Below are 12,194 nucleotides of genomic sequence, written 5' to 3' on the forward strand. Positions count from 1 at the left end.
CACCTCGAACAGCGGTAACAATATGTTTTGACCCCCCCGTGCTGTGTTTTGTTCTGCAGCGCACGTCTTACGCTCCCGTTAATAAGTATTTATTTCATTTTTCCAATCGTTTCGTCATAAACGCAAGGTCGCTACTTCAGCTGCACACCGATGCCGGGTGGGCACGAACCTAATTGCCTCATTATGCGGCCACGAGCGAGGACCCGACACGCGTGCGAAAGAGAGTTTGCCATTGCTGCTTTTTAGATGCAAAGTGCGGAGCCGTTCGTTCAGAGAATTATTCGCCCGTTCAGCCTTCACCGGAGAGGCTGGCGAGCTCATGACCAGCTTCTGTTAACCAAGTAAACGGCGCTCACGAGTCGGATTCGATGCAGAGAGCCCACGCAGCGCGCCGTCTCCTACGAAGGTTCCTCTTTTTTTTTTTTTTTCAAGGTCCTCACAGTCTCCGAAATGGAGTATTGCGTGAGGGGGGCGGGGAGTTACAATAAGGTTAAACAATGATAAGGAGCAAGGAAACTTGTACATAAATTCACCATTATGGAAATGGAAGGTATACGATAGTTAATGAAAAAGGTCGTATCCAGTTTATACAATTCAGGCTGGAGTAAGAAATTTGTAAGTGTACAGGTAATTGTTTTTAAAACACGCTCACATGGCATATTTGCATAATCAATTCAAAATCAACATTTAAAATGCGCATCAACTCCTGTCTAAAAGTCACGGGATTAACAATATTAGCAATTGTGTCCGGAAGATCATTCAAATATTTCACAGCCCAGTGGCTTGGCCGAATAAATAAACGCGTTAGTTTTGCCAAAGAGACGTTGAAAGCCATGTTCATTATGTAGACGTCTTGAAGAACGGAATGGGCGAGTTAAGTTTAAGGAAAACGAGTGCTCACTGTGAATTATTTTGTGCAATGAACAAAGTAGCGAAATAGTTCGACGTTTTTCTAAAAGCGAGTGTTAGTGCTATCTTGATGTTCGTTACGCTAGACTGTATGTTATAATCTCGTAGGATGAATCGAGCGGCTCGGTTCTGAATAGCTTCAAGGTCACTGATTAGAAGTTTGGTAAGGTGACCAAATGGGCGCAGCACGTTGAAGTTGAGAGCGAACAAATGTTTGATATGCTAGCTTGCGAGTAGTTTGAGGAGCATCGTAAAGATTACGCTTCAGATAGCAGAATGTACGTGATGATTTTGCTGTAATTGTGTTGATATGAGTTTACCATGAAAGAGTTGGTGTAGGATGGACGCCTAGATACTTATACGAGGATGTGCTGGAAAGAGAACGGTTGTTAAGCGTGTAGTTAAATGAAGAATTCATACGTTTACGACTAAAGGTAATCAACTTGCATTTATCTGCATTTAACGTCATTTGCCACGAGGAACACCGATGGGAGGTTTGATCAAGGTCTTCTTGAAGAGCGATGTGGTCATGATGCCCTTGAATTTTTCGGTATATACGACGCAGTCATCCGCATACAACCGAATTGTCGATGAAATGCCCGAGGGAAGGTCATTTATGTAAATGAGACATAAAAGTGAACCCAGCACGCTACCCTGAGGGACACCGGACGTAACATTAGACTCATCAGAAGAGTAGTTGTCAATGACTTGAACTGTTTACGGAATGACAAGAAGTTTTGAAGTCATGAAACGGTTAGGGAGTCGAGGTTAAGACAAGATAGTTTGGCAAACAGAAGTCCGTACGCAACACTGTCAAAGGCCTTCGAAAAAATCTATGAATACAAGGTCAGTCTGGGAATTATCATCCATGCATGCGTGAAGGTCATTAGTAAATTCAAGTAATTGTGTTTCACAGGAAAGATCTTTTCCAAATGCATGCTGGTTAGGAAAGAAGAAACCGTTTTTTTTTTTCTAAGTGTTGTGCAATGCTAGATACAATTATGTGTTCAAGAATTTTTCCAGATACACTTGTTAGAGATACAGGGTGGTAGTTGTTAACAGGACATTTGTTACCAGATTTAAATACAGGAATAACGCCGCAACTTCCCAGGACGGGAGAGTTGCGGCGGCACTCGCATACATTGTGCAACAATTGTATACTATAAATGTTTGTAGTGAAAAAAGGTCTAAGGGTGGAGCTAAGAAACGTGTAGAGAGAACCTGAAAAGTTATCGAAGCTTCCGCACTGACAACCGCGGTGGGCACTGCCAGAGGCGTCAGTACAACCGAGCCTCGGTGAACCTTGCGGGCGATGACGCACGAGCGCTTCTAGCAGTATAGTACGCCCCAAGTTTTCCAAGCGACAGCTTTAATTCAGACCTCACGTGTGCCTGCGACAGGGATGCGGCATCGTACGCCTACAATTACGTATGAGGACAGCTCACGATTCTGAAACGTGCAGTGCTCGTATATACGAATGAGCGCGCTCCGACATTGCGCACATTTCCACAAAGAATTGAAGCGCTATATATAGCTAGTTCGTTGGCGGTATTATAGCAATATACGATACGCCGGAACAACGTCTGTGTATGGTCTGTCTCGAGCTTTGACTCGTAACTGAAGCTGCTCAACGGGCGCTTTTTTTTTTTTTTTATCAGTGCGAATGACCTTGTGGCACGTGCTGGCCTAAAACGAGGCGGCGCACCAGAGGCGACTCGCATTTGCGGGCGCTCCGACGCTGCACCGAGGAGCGCTTGAATGGCTTGCCACGTCAGCGCCCGCCGCAGTGCCCATACATGACTCACTCAAGCGTCGCGCGGGCGTCGCGCGGTCGACATCGTCACCATGAGAGCCGTCGGTTTCCCCTCGCGTTGGCACACCTGTTATTCAATCAATATTTCGATATTCGCGCACACGGCGCAACGTGTGGGCATATGTGTGTGCGCGCAACAGCGACGGACAGAACGAGTGAAATCGGAGCGGCGGTATGGCGGGACGATTATGTTATATACAACTCCGGAAAATCTGCGTGCGCGCGATGATTCAACCTCGTCCGTCTCCATTTCGGCGTTCCACGCAGGCCGCCTCTCGATTACCGCCCCGGGCCGGATGGCGCCCGTGTATGTCCCCGCTCATCAGCGAGGCCAGTGATGCAGCGCTCCACTTCGCTGCCGCCGACCTGGTTGCGCAGCCCCGAACCACCACGGCCTCTTGTTTTCGTCGTTCCGCGCCGCGGCCCAGCGCAGATGTAATTTCCAGGAGCTGAAAAACAGGCGGTGATCAATATCGTCGCCGCGCGCTGCCCGTGGCGCTCGTCCCCAAGTGGGCCGCGCTGCTCTCCGCGGGACCGGAGGCAGCCGCGCTACTGCTCGACCACCGCTGGGCACTTCTGGTTGCTGCGCCCTGCTCGCCGCCTGCACGACGAGCGCTGGTGGCGATAGTTCCACTGCGAAGAGTAGCGGTTGCGGTGCGCTGTATAGCGCATAAGTCGCGCTTCACAAATACCGCTGGCTTCAAAACTATATACGAGGCCCATATAGAAGCAAAATAAAAAATTCTGACAGACTTGGCATGCATTCAGCCCGAAATTTACATGTGTCGCGACCACAAGGGTATGACTCCTTTAGCCAAGGAGCCTTTGTGCTGCACTGATTACAAATACATAATAAGTAATGTCACTCCATATCGCAGTTTTAGTCTGCGTGTGCAACATATCATCCGTGCCTTCGAGGAACTGTGTCGAGGTCCAGGTATGGCCAACACCTGTATTGCCCGCCGCGCCCGCGCTGCGGATGTCGTTTAGTTCTATCTTTTAGTGCTGCGACAAAGGCTCGCAACGTATTTATGTACGCGCACCTCTACCACGTGGCTGACTTCTCACAATTCACATACACTTTTTTCCACTTTGACATTCCTAATGCTAACGCATTAAAATAAAAAAGCATATTACGATGTCTCTCGCGTTACCGCACATGCCTGGTGTTGCCACCGCGGTTGCTACTCTTGGAGACTCAAGTCCCGCAAGAAATTCTGGCCGATACATGCATCATGGCATCTTGCTGCTGACCACGAGGTCGCGGATTCGATTCCCTGTCGCCACAGTGGCATCTCCCATGAGAGTGGAATGCAAGCACGGTCGTGCAGCTATAGATTTTGATGTATACGTCAAAGAACCTCAGGGAGTCAAAGTTAATCTGGTCACCTCTACCACGACATCACTCAGGTTCCGTGTTGCTTTGGGATGTTACCTAAACAACCCTTAAAGAATTATTGGGGGTCCGCACAACACGTTGTTTTATTTGTGCAAACGAAAGCTAAGAAACTTACCGCCTTTACTGTCCACCCCCCCCCCCCCCTTTTTTTTTTCTTTATTTGAATTTTTTTCTGGGGGAGGGGATAAACATGTAGTGACGCTGGCATACGTAGATAGGAAGGAATATTTTGACTTTGTGGGCTGACAAACACTGTCCATCAATTCGTGAATTCCTGGCAATAAAGATTACCGCCGAAAAACAATTCGCGAGAATGTTTGTTATGAACAAATAATATTCATCCCACTTTTCTCTTCAAAAATCAAATTGCGGGGTTTGACTTTCCAAAGCAACGTACAAGGGAGACGCTATGAGAGACGCTGTACATCGCCCATGGCGTTCTTTAACGTGCACCTATATCTACGCATGCATACGAGCGCTTCTGCATTGCGCACCATAGGAATGTGGCTGCCGAAATCGAACGACGTGGTTTCATGCTCGGCAGCAGAACGCCACATAGTAGACACCCGAGCGACCACACCGGGTCCCCTTTCTTTTCCAGGGTTGCAAAAATTACGTCAGGTTAAACGTTACGCGAGTACGGGTTCCAAAAAGAGCATTGCCCGCTCGCTGTTCGTCGTTGCCATGGTGAACCTCGCACACAATTAACCGTGGGGTCGCTGTCCACGTGCTCAGACACATGCACGGACGTATTGTACGTGCAAAAACGCGCGCACACGCGCGCAGCACAAATTCTCCAGTTGACCTGGCTTAACTTTAAAAAATAAAAAAAAACACTGTATAGTATAATTTGCTTGTCCCACCGGCGAAGTTGGAAGAGTGACGAAGGCAGCTTCCTTGCTCCATCCCTTCTATTTGTTCCCTTGGTAAAGCAGGCAAAAAAGCCGTCGCTTGGTAAATAAAGGATTATTGTTAATTGGTTTGCGGCTGCACCGGTGGTGTATTTCCAAGAAAGTCTTCCAGTTATAAAGCGACACGGTAATCAAGCATTGGTGTACGAGCTGCTCTATAGTTCAATGCGCAATTGACGACTGAATGCATATTCCCCTTCACTATACAAATATAGTGCAACGTCATTCGCAATTACAACACCACAAACAAAATGGTGGTGCCGCCTCATAGCCACCTATCTTACACGTCAGTGTTAAGTATCCGATTTGAGCTGTCTCTAGTCCCTGGAAGCCCCAGGGTGAGGAAATCGAGGGCCACGTGTTCGCACATATACAGGGTGTTTCAGCGAACACTTCCAAAATTTTTTAAAGGTTTCCTGTGGCAGATATCACAATTCTAGTTCATGAGCTGGTCTACTCGAAGCGGCGGGCAATACTTGCACCAAAAATTGAGATCCAAAATTGACTAATTAATAGAAAAAACACGAATTAAGTTTTTAACTAATTACATTATGGCCCATATTGCAATTTACAAATTCTAGCCGTGGAGTTCGCAAGGCGGATCCACTTGGAACGAATTTTCAAGATGACACGTTTCGAGATATAAATTCCCGAACTTTGCGGAGAAATACATTGGCGTTACAGTTACTTTGTTAACAAAACGTCGTTTCATGCACTGAAGCACACAAGTAACTGCAACGCCAATGCATTTCTCCGCAAAGTTCGGATTATATCTCGAAACTGGTGTCGTCCTGAGAATTCGTTCTAAGTGGATCCGCCTTGCGAAGTCCACTGCTAGAATTTGTATATTGCAATATGGGTCATAATATAATAAGCTAGAAAGTTAATTATTGAATTCTTGTTAATTAGCCGATTTTGCACATCATTTTTTTGAGCAAGTAGTGTCCGCCGCTTTGTGTAGACCAGCTCATAAACTAGAATTGAGCTATCTGCCACAGGCACCCTATAAACATTTTTGAAAGTGTTCGCTGAAACACCCTGTATAACTGCCGGGTACAGACTTTCGCGCTTAAAAGATTCAGAAAAACATCGTTGAGGTCGAAGGCTGCTGGGTCTGGCATCCCTCGACTGTACCGCAAGCGTCAATTGCCTCGTCGCAATCACTATTTGCTCCAGGACTTGGATCTCGATGCCCCGCAAGTTTCACTCTGATGTGCAGTGTTATTTGCGTCAGAATTCCGGAAATCAGTTCGTTCCTTTATTCTGTAACGATCAGCAGATGCCGTAGACGGGCCTGCAACCCTCGTCGTGGCCCTCCACTTATCAGTGGCGTCGGATGTAGGGGTGCGCATCGAAGTGTGTAGCTTTGGAATGACTGTCACCGCGGAGCCTTCGTCGATCTACCATTTATTTATTTACTTATTTATTTATTTATTTATTTATTTATTTATTTATTTATTGGAATGCCCTCAGGGTCCGAAAGGCATTACAGAGGGTGTGGGTAGACTGTGTTCAAACGATTGCAATAACGGAAACAACATCGTTATATATGAAATAAAATAGAGACCTAATAATTAACTGAGCAGGTTATTCTAACAGAGGTCAATAACATTTTGGTCGTGTGGGAAGACAAAAAGAGAAAAGAAAACAAAACATGGGAGGGCCGTAAATATCGGACGAATATTAATTTTTTCCATCCATGTGTGAATCCTACGCAAAGTATCCTAACGCAACTTGACCTAAAGTTGCGCAGTTTGCCGATATATCTCAGTTGAGAAAAACGGTAGGCTGAATGATCTAAGGTTATTCCTCAAATATGTTTGTACGAAATTAAGCGGTATTATCGAAAGGAGAAGCGCTTCCACGAGTTGCCGAGTGGAGCCACTTTCAGCGTCGGGCGAGTTCTCGCTTCGACTAACTTCGCAGCCGAGGGAAAAAGCGACGTCCAGTGACCGCGTCCACCGCCCGGCCACGTGCTGCAGTGCGCGTACCTTGATGCGCGAGAAACCATTGCTCCTCCGCCCGAGTGTAGCGCAACCCGCGCAACGCATGCCTGCAACCGCGCAGGGGCCACCGCTCCCCCGGCGGTGGACGCCGGAAAGGCCGTTGCCCTCCGCCGCTGCCGCAGCAGACGAGTCTTGCGCGCACTGTGGCGCGCCGGCGTTATTTCGGGAGAAACTCTCTCGCGAGTCGAGCGCGTAGACGCAGCGCCAGCGTCGGCTGCCGCCGCACCGGTTCTGCCTTCTCCGATTCGGCGCCGCCCATTCCGGCCAACCGGCCGGACGCGCGCGCTCGTCAAGCCTGCGACGGGCCCGCGATCGGAGCCCGGTTCACGCGCCGGACACGCGAGTCTTTGCAAGGTCAGATCGCGTGCGCTGGCCACTAGCGCCAGGCGTAGGTCACCGAGCAAGACAAAAAAAAAAAAAAAAAAAAAAAAAAAGAGAACGAAGGCTGGCGCGGTCAGCCGACGACAGACGTGACGACGTGCACAGCACGTGCCACAGCTTCCCGCTTCCGGATAGGAGCGAGAGTGAAAGAAGATAATAGAAAGAAGAAGAAAAGACAGGCGGACTTTCATCGAATTTCATAGACTGTACTAAACTCATAAATGTCCGGAGCCAATAAGAATAATGCGCGGAGCAATGACTTTTCTTCTCTCCAGTGGCCATTGTCACGGCTGGAAAGGAAGAGCACATACTTTTGTGACAAGGCTCGAAGGTCGCGGTGCGCGTGTAGGAAAAACCGCGCCGCTTTTTAAAACTGGCTCTTGAAGTGCCACAGTTGGACTAATGTCCCTAGATTTTTTAAATATCTAGGGAATTTAAGTTGGACGAACGTATCCGGACATCCAACGAATGACGATGAAAAACACGCTGGATCGCTATCGCTCACGCTAATTCACGCGTTCCCTCAGAAGGTCGGTGTTTTATGCTTAGCAAAGGCGGCAAGAAATTGACATTTACTTCTGACCACCGTGAGTGGGGCATGTAAAGTGACATGTAATGGCATGGAACTGGAAAAGCCCGATTTTCACTTTTATTCTCACTACTTCGCTTGCGCCGTTTAAAATTGTCATAAGTCTCTTCTTTAGTTGTTGGAATTGACAGACTGCTTTCCCTGAAAGAAAATGTGCTAAGTGTATACAGACGAAGTTATAAATTATGTGTTTTGAATGAGTTCCCTCCTTCCTTTCAAGCATAGTGAAGCTAGAACCAAAGCAATTTTATTATCTTGACCTGCTTTCCGAAACTTCAGATTATTTTTTTTTATTTATGAATACTGCGATCTTGACGTAGTAGTTCTGCGGAAACCCGCAAGGTGGAGAGAAGTAATGAATAAAGGGAAAATCAGACATCCACCCGTTCGTAGCAATTGCTACAAAGGAAACGTGCTGACAAGATCAAGATCCCACCTGTGATCTTGTACACAAGATCATAGCAGGTGGGAAACATTGTGTTAAGATACAGAATTACAGACACAAAGAAAACAAAATTGCACATAGAAATTCAACAAGAGAATACAGCGACAAGGTCAATTAACAACAATCAATTCAAATGCTCTTGAAATGAATGTAATGATGTCTGTCTGACAACATCATCCGTGAGGTTATTCCAATCAGTGATGGTCCTTGGAAAAAAGGAATATTTAAAACAATTAACTCGCGGATTTGATGGTGTTATAGAAAGAGAATGGTGATTTCTAGTTTGGTACCCCGAGGAATAGGTAAGGATATTGGAGGTGTCAACTTTGAAATTATTATTAATTAATTGATAGAAAAACTTTAAGCGACATATGCGATTTCTGTTAATAATAGAGGGTAAACCGCTTTTTTTGAGGAGGTCACTGACTGAAGCTCGCCCGTAAGTGTTATATATAAACCTCACTGCTTTCTTTTGGATTCTTTCAAGTTTATTTATGTTTACCTTTGTAAAAGGGTCCCCGATAATTACTGCATATACTAAGATTGGTCTAATAATAGTGTTGTAGGCAAGGAGGCGTGTACCAGGGGTTGCTAGCTTAAGCGAGCGTCGTAAGAAAAAAACTTTCGGAGAGCGTTTGCTGAAACATAGTCGACATGCCTGGTCCAAGAAAGGTTATCAGAAATCCATAGACCTAGATACTTATATTCTGTGACTTCACGAAGAAAATTATTATTAGCAGTGTAGTAATATAGAAGAGGGATCTTTTTAAGTGTTATTCTCATAAATACGGTTTTTTCGAAGTTAATTGACATTTGCCACTTCTCACACCAAGAAACTATTTTCGCAAAATCATTATTCAGCCTAATTTGATCATCAGTCGAACTTATTTTCTCATACAGCACGCAGTCGTCCGCATATAACTTAACACGTACTGACAGGTTTTTAACAGTATCATTAATAAACATTAAAAACAGTAGGGGGCCGAGGACGGATCCCTGGGGAACACCAGGATCGACAGGAACGTAATTGGAGCAAGTTTTATGCAGTTCAACAAACTGACGGCGATCAGATAGGTACGATTTTATCCATGTTAATATCTGTTTATTATTTATAATAAAACTGAGTTTATGAAGTAGTTTCTTGTGCGAAACCTTATCGAAAGCTTTTCGAAAGTCCATAAAGATAACATCAGTTTGTTTTCCTTCGTTGATTGCTGTCGCAAAATCATGGATTGTTTCGACCAGCTGAGTGCATGTGGAATACCCTCGTCTGAACCCGTGTTGAACAGCTGCCAGTACATTATGCTCGTCGAGGAAATTAGTTAGATGCTTATGAATGATGTGTTCCAATAATTTGCGCGTTGTCGAAGTTAACGAAATAGGGCGATAATTTTCAATACATGTCTTCTCTCCACTTTTATGCAATGGCTTAATTCTAGCAGTTTTCCAATCACACGGTAGAACACCTTCTTTCAATGATCGAGTGAATAGGACGCACAAATACTTTGAACACCACTCTGCATACTGTTTAAGGAAGGCATTCGGAACATCATCTGGTCCAGGTGATTTCATAATATCCAGTTTTAACAATAGATTGAAAATACCCTCTTCAGAAATTATAACATCAGGCATGGAAGGAAGGGACATGCTAAAAGGTGGGAAACGCCCGTCATCTTTCGTGAAAACTTTCTTAAAGGTGTTATTAAATGCTGCTGAAACCTGGACATTATCACTTAAATGTCCATTTATAATAAATGCATCGGTAGAACGAGAAACTGGTGCAATTGACCGCCAAAACTTTTCAGGTGCAGTTTCTATAAAAACCGGAAGTTGCTTATTGTAGTATTTTTCTTTATCTTTCAGAATGCACTGTTTTAATTTCTCTGAAACTTCATGAATTTTTGCCTCTAAAAAGGCTGAGCTTGATTTTTTTATTCTTTTCTTTAATCGCTTTAGCTTGCGCTGCAATTGCAAAGTTTCTCGCGTAATCCAGGGATTGCCATTGTCTGACTTCTTGCACATCACTGGTACAAAACGCTGAATGCAGTCACGAACAATGTTTTTGAAAACAAGCCACAGGTCATCCACGCTACAAGTGCTGTGCAGAAAACTATAATAATGAAGATCTAAAATATCAATAATCGATTCATTGTCAGCACGGGCAAAATTCGGAAAGTGTCGAGTATCACCCTTTCGGTTCAATAATATGTCTTCTATTACCAAGATTACGGCTTGATGGTAAGAAATACCGTCCACTACATTACATGAAAGTTTTTCTTTGATATTGCCTCGTACCAAGAATAAATCCAATATTGATGAAGAATCTTGTTGGATTCTAGTAGGGTTCTTCACAATTTGTAAGAGATCGAAATGAAACATGATGTGAAGCAGAGCATCTCCTACAGCGTGCGGAGATTGAACAGAAAAAGTAGCCCAGTTTATGTTTGGTAAGTTGAAATCTCCAGCTAAAATTAACTTATCGTCTGGTTTCGTGTAGCAATAAAGATATTTCTTAACTTCATCTAAGACAGCGATAGAGGAACCGGGAGGCCTATAGATAGCACCAAGGATATATCGGAAATTGTTAGCATATACTTTACAAAAGACAGCTTCAACTGTAGCAACATCAGGCAGTTTTAAAATCTGAAATGTGCTTTTGAACAGTATAGCCACTCCGCCACCTCTTCTGTCGCGGTCTTTCCGAAAGACTTTATAGTTTCTTGGCACAAACTCGGAATCAAATATTTCTTCATCTAACCATGTCTCTGTTAGCACAACTATGTACGGATTATGCGTTAACAGCATACCTTCCAGATGGGAGACTTTGTTCACAACGCTACGACAATTAATGCTAATTATTGTTAATGTCCTCCTGTCTTCCTTTCGTGGTCATTTCTTTCTTTCAGAAATTTTGTAGCGAGCCTTGTTCGCTGAGTCCCAAGCAAACATCATACCATCTACACACAGCCTGTTAAAAAAAAGCTTGACCTTAGCTCCGTTCGATCTCTCTTCCGCTGAGCTTTCCCATAACTTCTTTCTAATATTTCGAACGGCGAAAGAAAAGTCTTCCGTGATCGAGAATTCTGTTCCCTTGAGCTTATAGCTCTACTAGATGTTCGATAATCTTTTTCTATATGTTCTATTGTGTTCTATTATATTTCTCCTTCCTGGTCGGGCCCATAGTATAAGAGTGGGAGTTTCAGCGAAATTGCGTGCATCGAAATCCGAGCGTTTCGCGCGATGGCCAGGTTCAGCCGCTCTGTATATCGGTGGGAAGTGGGCGATGGAGAACAGGAGGAAACAGTGGGGACTCGTTCGCGCCCCCTGCCCTGGTTCGACCTCTCACAGAACGAGCGCTTCCATCAGGGTCACAAGAGCTTAGCAATGGTAACGCAATGTCGTCAGACGACACAGAAGTGCGTCTACGTCGCTTTGCTTTCAGTCGTCGTTTCAGGTAATTTACGTATTCCCTCGATGACTTATCGGAGGAAAGTCAGAAAGAGCACAGCATAAAGGACTCGTTGCGATATGCTACGCGGTTGTAGTAGTTCCTCGCGACCAAGCGTGCAAAATAGGTTTGAACAGCGATTAAACAATTTAACCCGATTCATCGGAACCTTTTACTCGTTTAATTAATTGATCAATTTGATTTGGGGATTTACGTATGTATGACGTACCCCCAAAATTTAGAACTGGTTGTTTGTGTACGCATAAACTGGAAAAAAAAATCTCCTACAAATC

This window comes from Dermacentor andersoni, chromosome 1, assembly GCF_023375885.2.
Source record: "Dermacentor andersoni chromosome 1, qqDerAnde1_hic_scaffold, whole genome shotgun sequence".
NCBI classification, from domain to species: Eukaryota; Metazoa; Arthropoda; class Arachnida; order Ixodida; family Ixodidae; genus Dermacentor; species Dermacentor andersoni.